This window comes from Saccopteryx leptura, chromosome 3 (assembly GCF_036850995.1).
Source record: "Saccopteryx leptura isolate mSacLep1 chromosome 3, mSacLep1_pri_phased_curated, whole genome shotgun sequence".
NCBI lineage: Eukaryota > Metazoa > Chordata > Mammalia > Chiroptera > Emballonuridae > Saccopteryx > Saccopteryx leptura.
In genome coordinates, this window is record NC_089505.1 from 313,549,226 (window position 1) to 313,562,156 (window position 12,931).

Consider the following 12,931-nt stretch of genomic DNA (forward strand, 5'->3'; position numbering starts at 1 on the left):
TATGCTTAGAAAAGTAATCCATTTCCTTTGGAGTGACATAAAAATGTTTAAGGTCAAATTAAGTTCACAACTAGCCAACTTCCACGTAAAGCAGACGATTACAATATTTTGAAGTATACGTATTTCAAAGTCCGTAGGGGTTCTATGGTTTTTCAGTTCACTCTCCTTCTGTGGGAGATTGAAGGCTCACAGGTCGTTTCAGTTATCTAAGGCTCACAGGCATTTTTAATGCCAAGTTTATAGTTTCCTTGGAATTATAATTCTCTGCAGACTTTAGAGGTGCATTGTCTGTCTGACAATCAGTTTCATGTTCCAGTAGCCACACTATATTTGTTTGGAGACATAGACCTTAGATCTACAATATTTATTTGCTTTTTTATTCCCCAACTTTTCTTCAGGATATTTGAGACTCTCTGGAGTAGTACATACTAAAGTCAGATCTTTTTCCTGATCTTTTTCTTCAGAAATCTAAACCATTGAGAGATTTTAAATAACCATGAAGGTCACATACTTAATCTGATATTTACCAAATATATTTGGTTTTAATAGACTTTTCGTCAAATGTTTTCTTAATTTTATCTCTTTAATTGGGAGCAAAAATTAATTGGCTATTTTTTTTTCTGTTTTCTTCTTTTCCAAGTGAGAGGAAGGGAGATAGAGAGACAGACTCCCACATGTTCCCTGACTGAGACCTATCTGGCAACAACCCCTGTCTGGGGCCACTGCTCTGCCCATCTGGGGTTATGTTTGCAACTGAGCTAATTTTAGTGCCTGAGGCTCCATGGAGCCATCCTCAGTATGCAGGGCCAATGAGCTCAAATCAATGGAGCCATAGCTGTGGAAGGGAAACAGAGAGAGAGAGAGAGAGAGAGAGAGAGATAAGGAGATGAGGAGGAGTGAGAAGCAGATGGTCACTTCTCCTGTGTGCCTTGACCAGGAATCGTACCCAGGACATCCACACACTGATATTCTACCTCTGAGCCAACCAGCCAGGCCTTAATTGACTATTATTTTTGTGACAGAGACAGAGAGAGACAGAAAGGGACAGATAGGAACAGACAGACAGTAAGGGAGAGAGATGAGAAGCATCAATTTTTCACTACAGCACCTTAGTTGTTCATTGATTGCTTTCTTACACGTGCCTTGACTGGAGGGACTACAGCAGACTGGGTGACCCCTTGCTCAAGCCAGGAACCCTGGGGTCAAGCTGGTGAGCCTTGTTCAAACCAGAAGAGTCCGTGCTCAAGCTTGCAACCTCAAGGTTTTGAACCTGGGTCCTCCGCATTTTAGTCTAACACTCTATCCACTGGGCAACTGCCTGGCAGGCTTAATTGGCTATTTAAATATGACGAGGTCTTGGATTCCTGGAAGTTTCTATTTCCTTTTATTTCTACTTATAAAATCATTCATTGCTCTCTTTTTTTTTACTATCTTGCAAAACGCATCAAATCATAACTTAGACATGCTACTAACACTTTGATTTTTACACACTTCCCTCTAGAGATGTGAATTTTTTAAGTGTATAATCATATTCCTAAATTTTTTCAGGTGACAATTTTACCAAATATTTAACCACTGTACAACATGGGAATGTTATCTTGTCTACCTTCAATTACAGTCTTCTCTCCACTTGTTGCCAACCATTAAGTTAGTACTACATAGTTTATTTTTTGAATATACCACTTCTCTGTCAGGAGATAATAGTCTATGCTTCAGTAATAAATTAACCCCAAAATCTTGGAAGCTTCACACAGCAGAGTGTTAGTTCTCATGCCGGAGTTTCAGCGTGAGCTGTCTGGGTGAGGGGCTGCAGGAGAGATGGAAGGGCTTTGCTCCACAAAGTCAGACTAAGGGAAGTGCCACCATTTGGAAAGCCATGTGATGGGGGATGCATATATGAGAATTCATGCTTATTTTTTTCTACCACATAGAAGTGACATATATCATTCTACATATATCATGTGTAGGCATAGCCCATTGATTAGAATAAGTCGTTTGGTCCTCCTTGACTGCATGGAGCTGGGAACAGTGGGGGCAGAATTTGATGTGCAGTAGAATTTAAAAAGGAAATGCAAATATAAGCTACTCCAACCCTTGAGAGATTAAAAACAGAACTGACAACACATCATTATTTCTGATACCCACGCTAGGGAATCATTTTGCAAGATCAAACAGTAGGAGATACTTAAAGTTGGAAATTCTTGACAGAAAAAAAAAAAAAAGAGTAAAGTAATTGTCTACTGTTTCAAACAAGAAAGCATAATCACTGCTATTAGAATTATTACTTCTATGTCTTGAAAACAAAAGAAGTTAGTAATCAACATCAATATAATTAAAGAAAGGGCATAAGATTTGGAGATAGAAGACTTGAGAAAACTTTGGTTTAAGTCACTACTTCTTACTAGTTGTGGAATCTGCGGTGAACTACTATTCTAAAAACACGGCTTGTTCATTTTATTTTTTATTGGTTTTAGAGATTGAGAGGAAGGTGGGGAGAGAGAGAGAGAGAAAGAGAGACACTGATTTGTTGTCCCACTAATTTATGCATTCATTGTTTGATTCTTATATGTGCCCGGACCAGGGATCGAACCCCCACTCTGGTTAATCATTGCTGCAGTAGGCACAATGGATAAAGAAAGTAGGAGGAAGTAAAGCCCCTGAGAGTCTGGAGGAGAATGAAAAGTCTTCTGGGTTCCGTTTCTGGTCCCAAGGTTTTGGATCCTAGAACTCATCCTTTGACTGTCTGAACCACATGACTACTAACCCATTAAGCTCATTTGAATTGAGTTTCCATCTTTGCTATTTTATATATATTTCTATTTAATTCTACCAACTTTTCCAAAATAGTGTGAGAAGACTTTACTATTCAGACAAAAATTTCTCTTTGAAACTGGATCTTATGAGGAAAGTTTACCTCTCAGAAAATAGGCCCTCTTTGTGAATACCCAACTTTGGAAGGAGAAAATGAGAAATAGTGAGTTTAAGTGGCATTACCCATACTGGGATTTGCCAAGAAGACTTTTTACCATTTAGTCAGATTACTTTGGGTAATTACAGCTTCTTCCACGTGTTTCCTTTTGGTTAGGGGAAAAATAACAGGTGAGTATTAGAAACTATACACTTTAGTTCTTCTAAACCTCTTCAAAATGTATCTTTTAGAGATGCATTATTCATTATTGCCACAAATCAGCACAGCTAGGAATTGTCCAGGTCCTGAGTGAGAACAGTGTGGAATGAAGAAATAAACTCAGAGAGAAAAAGGATGGAATTAGGAGGTCTCTGCAAGCTGATAGCAAGCCAGAGCAAAAGCAAAGCCTGTGGTCTGCTTTATTATATAGTGCAGAGCCATATGCAAATAAGGAAGTCTCTGATACAAAGTCACACATCTGAGGCATAAACAGGAATCCTCATAAGAGGCACTACCCCCCACCATGCAACAGTCAAGAGTGTGGGGAAGATCTTAGTCTTAGAGGGGTGTGGGAAGACCTTATAGTCTTAAAAGGGTGTGTGGAGTCTTAAACTAAGCCCTAGGCTATAAGGGCTTTGTCAGCTTACAGCCTGTCTCCCACACATTTTGTCATAATAACTATGTATTAACATCTTTCAGATTGCAAGGAATAGATCCTAACTTTATTTAATTGATCAAATGGGAGCTTTTTATGAGTATACACAGAAAATAATAATAATAATAACAGGAAGTATAGAGAGCATAGAATTTAAAACATAACACAGTAAGCATGGTTTGATTGTTGCAGTATGACAGATATCAGCTCATTTTTCCTTGATAAATCAAGAAAGTTTTAGTAAGGAAGTAGTAATTGATCTGTGTCTGAATAAAAATTCAGAGGTTAAAATATTTTTAACAATATTTCAGGAAGTTGGAAAGCAAGTTATAAAAAAATAACAGCTAAAATGCATTAAGTTTTTACTATGCAAAAGCAATATAGCAAGGACTTTGTAAGCAATATGTCATTGAATCCTCATAGCAATTCCATGAAAGAGGTACTTTCATTGTTCCCATTTTACCTAAACCGATTCATAGAAAGATCAAGTATATGCCTGAGCCTGAATTACAATATTTGGATGGCAGGGAGTATCTTAACACTTTTAACCACCATGTATATGAATCCCACAAGAACTGGGCAATTGGGCCTCTTAGAAATTTCAATGCTGCTGCTGTGGTCTTTTAGGCAGTTTCTACCTTGACTTTTTCCTCTCCTTTTTCTGCTTTTGCCAGCTATTTCTTCCTCTCTTCCCCTTTCTCCCTCATAACTTCTGCTACTCGTGCCTTATGTCTACTGCCAGCTCTCTCATGTCTTTACCTACTTTACTGAGAGATTCTCTGTGTGAGTCGCATTCAAACTTTTGTAGAACCACAATCTGATTGGCTCATTTAGTTGTCATCAAACAAGGAGTGTCCTCTAGGTAAAATTATTTCATAGGCAGCATGATAGGCTGTTCTATTACTAGTTGCCTTTTGCTCAGGACCAGCCCTGTGCTAACTGGATGTGCCCAAAGCAATGCTGGGAAAACATAATTGTAATGGACCACCAATAGACACTTTTCTCAAAAGGGAACATCAGAATTTCATGGCTTGTTGGTCATTTGTTGCTATATGTTTATAAACATCTTTGCAAGTTTTAATGACTAAAATAGGCAAGTCAGTCACTTGGCAAGTTTCCTAGGGTTTGAGATGCAAAAACAACATATATTTGAAGGAGGAATGTCAGAAATGATCTGGAGTTAGTAAGGCAGGTTGGGATTACAGGGGATCAATGGCTGCTTTGAACAGATAGGACGCAGCAAAAGGACCTTAGTCATCAAGTGAGATGGTAAGAAACAGAAAGGGGTACACTGGTAAATGGAAGGACACTCCTTTATTACTGTTAAGGTTAATAACAAATACCAAGACTTGATGGCTTAGACACAGAAATTTATTTTTCTTATAGTTCTGGAGGCTAAGAATTCAAGATCAAGATATGTACAAGGTGGGTTTCTAGTAAGGCCTCTCTACTTGGCTACAGGTGATTGCTTCTCACTCTGTTGTCGCATGGCCTTCTTTCTGTCTACCCACACTCTTAGTTTCTCTTCCTCTTCTTATAAGGATGCCAATCCTGCTGGATTAAGGCCCCACTCTGATGACCTCATTTAACCCTAATTATCTTTTTACAAGTTCTATCTCCAAATACAGTTACATTGGGTTTATAGCTTCAACATATGAATTTAAGGGGAGGCACAGTTAAGTTGGTTACATGGTTATACCCCAAAGTGCTTTTCTTGCCTTTTGGTCATGAAAAGCCTTGTACTGATCATCCTCATTCTTTTATAGCTCAACAATTAGTGTTGCATTTCAATTTACCTCATTTTGGACCAAGAAAACACCACATTTTCTTGGTGTTTTCTAAAAATTTTTGTAATGATGCTGTTGATTCTGCTCAAGAGAGGGAAATTGTACAGAACAAATGTTCAAATCTAAGTCTCCATCCATTGTCTCCAAGGTTGTAAGGCACATGTCTCTCTCTGGTGAGATATAATGTCACTTAAAGGAAAAGACAATGAAATGTACATGTGTTCATTAGTCACTCAACCACTGTTTATGAGGCAAAAGTATGTTAAAGTATATGATAAAAATACTTTAAAACTTATTTTTCGAGCTCTTATATTTGCAACATGGAAACTTTGTTGTCACTAATAAAGCAAATACCTCAAAGAATTCATATTTAGTTTCTTTTAAAAATATGGTGTTTGTTAATGTAGATATGTAATGATCTTACTATGTTTATTTTATTTTAATATAAAAATATTTTATGACAATTTCTTCAATTTTTATATATTTATTTATTTTTTGCTTTTTAAAGACAGAGGAAGAGGGGGAGAGAAAGAGAGAGAGAGAGAAACAGTGACTTATTGTTTCACTTAGTTATGTCATCATTGGTTGATTCTTGTGTGTACCCTGACCAGAATCAAACCCGCAACCTCGTCACATTAGAACAATTCTCAAACCAACTGAGCTACCCAGCCAGGGCCTTCAATAACATTTTAATATAAAACTCATGATAAAATAGCTCTTCAATACCAAATGTCAGCTATATGATTTCAAAATTTGGATTTGGCAGAAATTGAACATTATTTTGAATTCACAAAGAAAAATTCTAATAAAAGGAATAAACTCTAGCAATTGTGCATTTAATTAGATTTGTTACTTATTCAACATATTAAAATATTCATTTAATTTAAAATTAGTTCTTTTGCCTCTGTGCTTTGAATAATATGATTAATAACATGTACAGAAGATATTTGAGCATGCTGTTTTCATCCTATTTAAAATAAGCTATTTAAAACTCATTTTTTGTCTTCTGCTCATGTAATTTTATGCCTCCATGGCAAATTCTATCATGCTAGATGAAGCCTCACTTCTTCTAATCAAAATTAATTAATTTTAAAGTTATTAGGATTATTTCTAAAATTCAATTTATCTCACTAAAATTTTTGTTAAGAACCTGAACTTAGGTAATGTATCTACTATAAATAATGAAACATCCAACCTGCATATATCTTATTGAATTGAAAATTCATATTACATTATTATGATTCAGTTAAAGTATCACAAAAATATAGTTCCAGTTCCCTAAAGCTTTCAATGGATATGATAATAGGAGATAAGAAGAGAGTTATGATTGGGGAGATTAGTACTACAAATGGGCTCTGAATGGATTCTAGGCACTGTGAGTTTGACTGCAAATTTATATATACGTGGTATAAGATATTGTAAGAATTTGATTTCTGAATCTAGAACTTGCAAGTCCTTTCTCTAGGAGACTTTTAGAAAAAAAGAAAACTGGTCCTTGTGAATAGGAGATAGGTAGAGCAAATGGTAGAGAGGCCCAGAGGTTTTGCATAAAGACTTGGGAGAGATGAGGAAGCTAAGACATCTCTAGACCAAGAGTTGCCTTTGCTCAATGAGAAGCTAGAACTAGATGCAAGAGAGGATCTGGCTTTGAGCATGGACCATGGCATGAAGTCACTGCAGACAAAACTGGGATGTTAGGAGGTGGGAGACTGGAGTTAGGAAACACAATTCATGTTTTCTTAAGCCCCAATTTTTTCCACCCCAAATGTAACCCACAAAATAAGTATCACAAATGCTAAATACCTGGGATCTCTATTGTTGCAAAACAATTACTTAACTATTTCTCTCCAAACCTTAAGAGCAGAAAGTTTCTTCCTCCCCTGCAATGTCCAAGAACCTCATAGGCCAATTCAGCCCAAGGAGGAAGTGCAGGCCTCCACATTCAAGCAGTTAGAGTACAGTTTGATTGGTTCATTCTAGCCAGTGTTTCTCTCCAGCTATGTTCTGTCTCTGGAATCCTGTCCTACACAGGTAGTGCCAGTCCCGTTAGTAAGGATGTCTGACCCATTGCTGGAGTCTGTGTCCCACCCTCAAGCTCTCAGTGGTGCTCAGCACCAGCCTGGCTCAGAGGTCCCAGGAGTATAGGATTAAGAAAGTGACAGCTATGCTTGAGGTCCAGGGGAAAGCCACTCTTAGTGATTCCAAGATGATATCCTTTTGTAATGGATACCCACTAAGTCATTCCAACCAGCCTGGTCCTAGACTTGGGAGAGTTAGAAGGGTTAAATTGCCTTGACTCATTTCAGGGTTCCTGTTTCAACAGAGAAGAGGAAAGAGGAAAAAATCTTTAACCACTGACAACATCTAGCAACATATATAATGTGTTATTAACATTATCAGCGAATTTAAGAAGTTGTATCTAATACCTCCAAGTTAAAAATAAGAAATTTTGAACCTTTGTTTTGAAGACAAGACATAGGCAAAAATGTTCACAAGAAAAGATATAAATTTACAAGGACTTTTCTCAAAGTGAGGAGAAGTTGAGCCTACATATTTTCCAGCCATCCAAGACTGGTAAATAAAAACTGGTGTTACAGGAAATGTGATTGTTATTTAAAGATGTGGACAATGATAGAGTGTTTCTTTTGCTTACTGGGTTGTCCTTATTGCTTTGTTTAAGGGGTGTGAAAAGTTTCATGAGAGAAGAAGCCATTTGCTTTTGCTTACTACTATGACTATCAATATTTGGTGAATGAATAAGTTTACTTGAGACTTAGTAATTCCCTTCAATTCTGTTTTCCCCATAAGCCCTTGATTTCACCCACATGGAGTTGTGGAGAACAAATGAAATGATATATGTAAAGCACTTAGCAGTTGTTAACATTTATGGGAGCTGAAAGTAGTCATTGAGTAAAAGTAGAGGCCTTCACACCCCCACCCAAGACCAGCCCCTTCTATGTTCACCCTTGATTGTGTCCTGTATCATGAGGGGACTCATAAGGGCATACATGGACATTGCACACAACAGAGCTCACCAAACTCACCCCCAAAAGGAGCACAAGCATGTTTAAGGTTTAGAGCCTTTGGAAGAGGTTCATACAAGCCCCATATGCAAGTTTGAAGGCCATTTGGACAAGGGAGATGGGAGAAGTGAGGGATATTTTTTTTTAATTTTATTTTTGTATTTTTCTGAAGCTAGAAACGGAGAGAGACAGTCAGACAGACTCCCGCATGCGCCCGACTGGGATCCACCTGGCATGCCCACCAGGGGCGAAGCTCTGCCCACCAGGGGGTGATGCTCTGCCCCTCCCGGGCGTCGCTCTGTTGTGACCAGAGCCACTCCAGCACCTGGGGCAGAGGCCAAGGAGCCATCCCCAGCACCCAGGCCATCTTTGCTCCAATGGAGCCTCGGTTGCAGGAGGGGAAGAGAGAGACAGAGAGGAAAGAGAGGGGGAGGGGTGGAGAAGCAGATGGATGCTTCTCCTGTGTGCCCTAGCCAGGAATCAAACCCGGAACTTCTGCACGCCAGGCTGACGCTCTATCACTGAGCCAACTGGCCAGGGCCAAAGTGAGGGATATTTACCCATCTGGGTATTTGGAACATGGGAGGGTGGTTCAGACTTTGGGTGGACATGTTCTTGGGCACCATGAGCCCCTCATCCCTAGGGGATGATATGCACATGGCCAGAGCAAAAGTTCCCATTCTAAGGGCTGGGGTGCTGCTTAGAAAATGCTTGGTACATAGTAAGTGTTATGTCAGTGTGGGGTGGGAGGTACTCCTGAGCCAGCAAGTATAAAGTAAAAAGATGTGAATAAAGAGAAATTTTGTCTGTTATATAGGGGGATAAAAAAAGGAGAATCTGAAAGCCAAATCAATATAACCACAACTCACTCAAGCATCAGTGAAGAAGCAAATGGTAAGGAACAAGATATCAGAGGAAGGAGAAAACTTGACATGGGGCAGTGAGAATGTCAGAGGTCAATGGTAGCCACTCTTTCCTCTGATCTACTTGGCTCATTGGACTGACCCAGCTTCCCTTCCTTTGATTACACACCCTCTTCTATAAATTATATTTCTTGATTCTTCTAACTCACTATGTCTCTTTCCTGTATTTTTATATATTACCTAAAACTTTGCTTCTTTTAAAAGCAGAACCCTATTATTCTGTGTGATTTTATTTATTCAGTTTTTTCTTCAATAATATTACATGGATTATGGTAAGTACCAGGAATACAAAACTGACTAAGACATAATCTTGTCCTTGAGGTGCATAGAGTCAAATAAGGGAGCTGAATGTCTGAGCACATGTTCACAGTGCAATCAGATAAGTACTGAATACAAGAATGAAAATTGCTGTGAAGCACAGAAGAGGTTTAAAAACTAACAGTCTCATTTAATTAAGATCTAAAAACAAACAAGAGAATATTTCCAGAAATACAACTTTGCTGGCACATAAATGCAAGGGTTTCTTTCTAACTCAGGGGTTGGGAAACTTTTTGGCTGAGAGAGCCATGAATGCCACATATTTTAAAATGTAATTCCATGAGAGCCATACAATGACCCGTGTACGTTACACATTATCCAATAAAAATTTGGTGTTGTCCCAGAGGACAGCTGTGATTGGCTCCAGCCACCCACAACCATGAACATGAGTGGTATGAAATGAATGGATTGTAATTCATGAGAATGTTTTATATTTTTAACGCTATTATTATTTTTTATTAAAGATCTGTCTGTGAGCCAGATGCAGCCATCAAAAGAGCCACATCTGGTTCACGAGCCATAGGTTCCCAATCCCTGTTCTAACTCATATAGATCTCCCACTGGGACTGTTGGGAATCACTCTGTGGAAGAGAAAAAGGAATAAACAAAGAGAAAAGAAAGTATGACAAATCCATTGACTACATGGTAACTGAGAAATAAGGAGGGAAGAGATGTAAATAGAATGCAAACAAATGGTGTATACTGATGGCACTGTTTGGACAAGGAATAATGGGAGAGTGTATTTTCACTAATTATTTGGGACTTTGTCCTTCATTCCGTGGGCTTCTTTCCTAACTATTAATGGCTTTTCCCAAATACCTTATAAAACCACACAAGAACTATTGTTCTCTTAATGAATGGTTAGCTCTAAGTCAGAAAATGTGAAGACTTTAGAATTCTCTCACCTAAGCCTTTTATGCTTTTTCCCTTTCATGCTTCTATGATGCAGTGTGGTCCTTGATTACCCTGTTAGTGACAATTTAAATGAAGAAATATTACTGCCTTTTCTGGCAATCCAAATGATTTTTTTTTCAAGTCCTATTTTATTTACACTTAACTTTTGCTCTCTTCCAGAATCAGATTCTTCAATATCATGCTTCTTTTTGAGAAATCTATCCATTTTATTTGGATGTATTTATCTAAAAATAATATAATGATGTGTTAATAATAAATAGGATAATAATGATGTGTTAACAAAAAGAGCAGTATTTCCATAATGAAATGGTATAATAGAGTAACTATATTTACTTGTATATCTGGGCACATGCCGCAAACCAGTGCAGCTAGTAATTCCAGGTCCTGAGTGGGAATGATCTTGTTGAAATGAAGTCGGGATGACATACAGAAATTTTGCATGAGTCACATGATGGCTAAGAGAAAATAATTTCTAAGCATTCCATAGGTTTTTTACTTACTTAACTTAGTAGTTGTTTTTCTAAGGGATCAATGGCATTTTAAAGGCAAATACCTTGTAGACTCTAGGTTTATTTGGAAATTGTGACTTTAAGCTTGTGAAAAGAAGTGTCCTAATTTAATGACTGCTCCTTTCATTGTGTAAAACAAATAATAAACCCAACATTTGTAGGGTTGAACATAAGACTCAAAATCTGCAGAATCTAAAATCTAAAACAAAATAGAAACAGACTCATAGATGCAGAGAACAGACAGTTGTCAGAGGGAAGGGGTTTGTGGGACTGGTTAAAAAGGGAGGGAGTTAAGAAATACAAATTGGCAGTTACAGAATAGTCACAGAGATGTGGCAGCCATGTGGAAGATAAGTCAGTCATGTCATGGTGGTGATGTGTGGGGCCCTGTGGGTGCGCGAACCATCAGGCCACCACCCTGTAAGGTATGTGGTGTTCTGGCCATGGTGCTAATGCATGTAAGGATGTTACAGTGGTGTTGAATATAAACTGTAATTTGAGAGAAAAGTTTTACAAGTTAAAGGAAACATAAATAAATAAGTACTCATGACTCTTGAGTGGGCAGAGATCAGCTTTCTTCTTTGGATTGGTCAAATTACTCAACCTCTTTGAACTAAGCTTCCTTCTCTAAAACACTTATGTGATTTTTATAAAAGTATAAAATGTTGTTTTAATGACCTAGATTTGTTGTTGGTTCTGACTTGAATCTCACAGAGAAATATCACCACGCAGGGTGTGGAAAGGACTCTGGATGGAGAATAAGGATAGTTGTGTGGTAAAAAACACATTGCTCATCAGTTACCTTGAACAAATCATTTACCTCCGAGATGTCTCACATCCTTATGAAAGAACTGGGTCACAGAGTGAACTTGTGTTCAGGTGCCAAGCACACAATGTGAATGCACAAATGTACCCAGTGGTCAGCAGGGACAATAGTAGACAGCATGGTGGGTAGAAGATCCATTTCTGTTCCCTGAAGGCATTTGAAACCAAAGTTTAAGAAAGAAAAACAATCTGAAGGCCAGATCAAACCTGGGGTCTCCTGTTTGCAATCTCTGGATTAGATAAAATTTCTCTCCTTTCCGGTCCTCATAATTTCATAGTCTTTGTTTCTTTGGCTTGAAGTCAAAATCTCAGGACATTTTAGCTATTCCCTGTTGACAAATCAGGCACCTTTGAAAACTTCATTAATTTTCTGCACAACCAGAAGAGTCCTTCCATGAATTACTTATTCAGTTGCACTTTTTATGTATTACTCAAAGATTGCAGTCTTTAAAGCTGACAACAATATTTGTGCTTGGAGAAATGAGCAAAGTCTGTAATATGAATTATGAAGATATGAGACTACAAGTGTTAATCAATTTAAGAGAGTAGCACCAAATTTTAAGGAACTTCATCTGGATAAAATGAAATGTGTATTTTAAGGCAGTATTTAGTCACCCAATCTTTAAAAGAACCAGTGATTGTGTAATTCTTTATCATGATGTATTTTCAAAATGGAGATAAATTCTTGGGACCTAAAAATCAATGGCAGTGTGATGAAAGAGGAAAGTAGCAATTTCCCTGCTTCTATGAAAACATCTGAATTTTGCTACATGTTAAAAGACACCAACGTACAAATAGTAATGAGCTCACTAATCTGAATTTGGTTGAGGTGGAAGAGGAAGAGAAAGCAACAAGAGAAAAGCTTAAAGGAATTAAGTATGTCCTTGATCAAGTGATTCATTGGGGTAGAGAGATGGCATTATCAATAACTGTCAACAAGATTAAACTCGGGGAAATAGAGCTAATTTCAGTTGGAATCAGTGAGCACATCTAGCAGCCATTCAAGAAAAATAAAGTCAAACTGTTTAATCTAATCTAAACTAATGCCAAGAAAATAAAATAGATTTC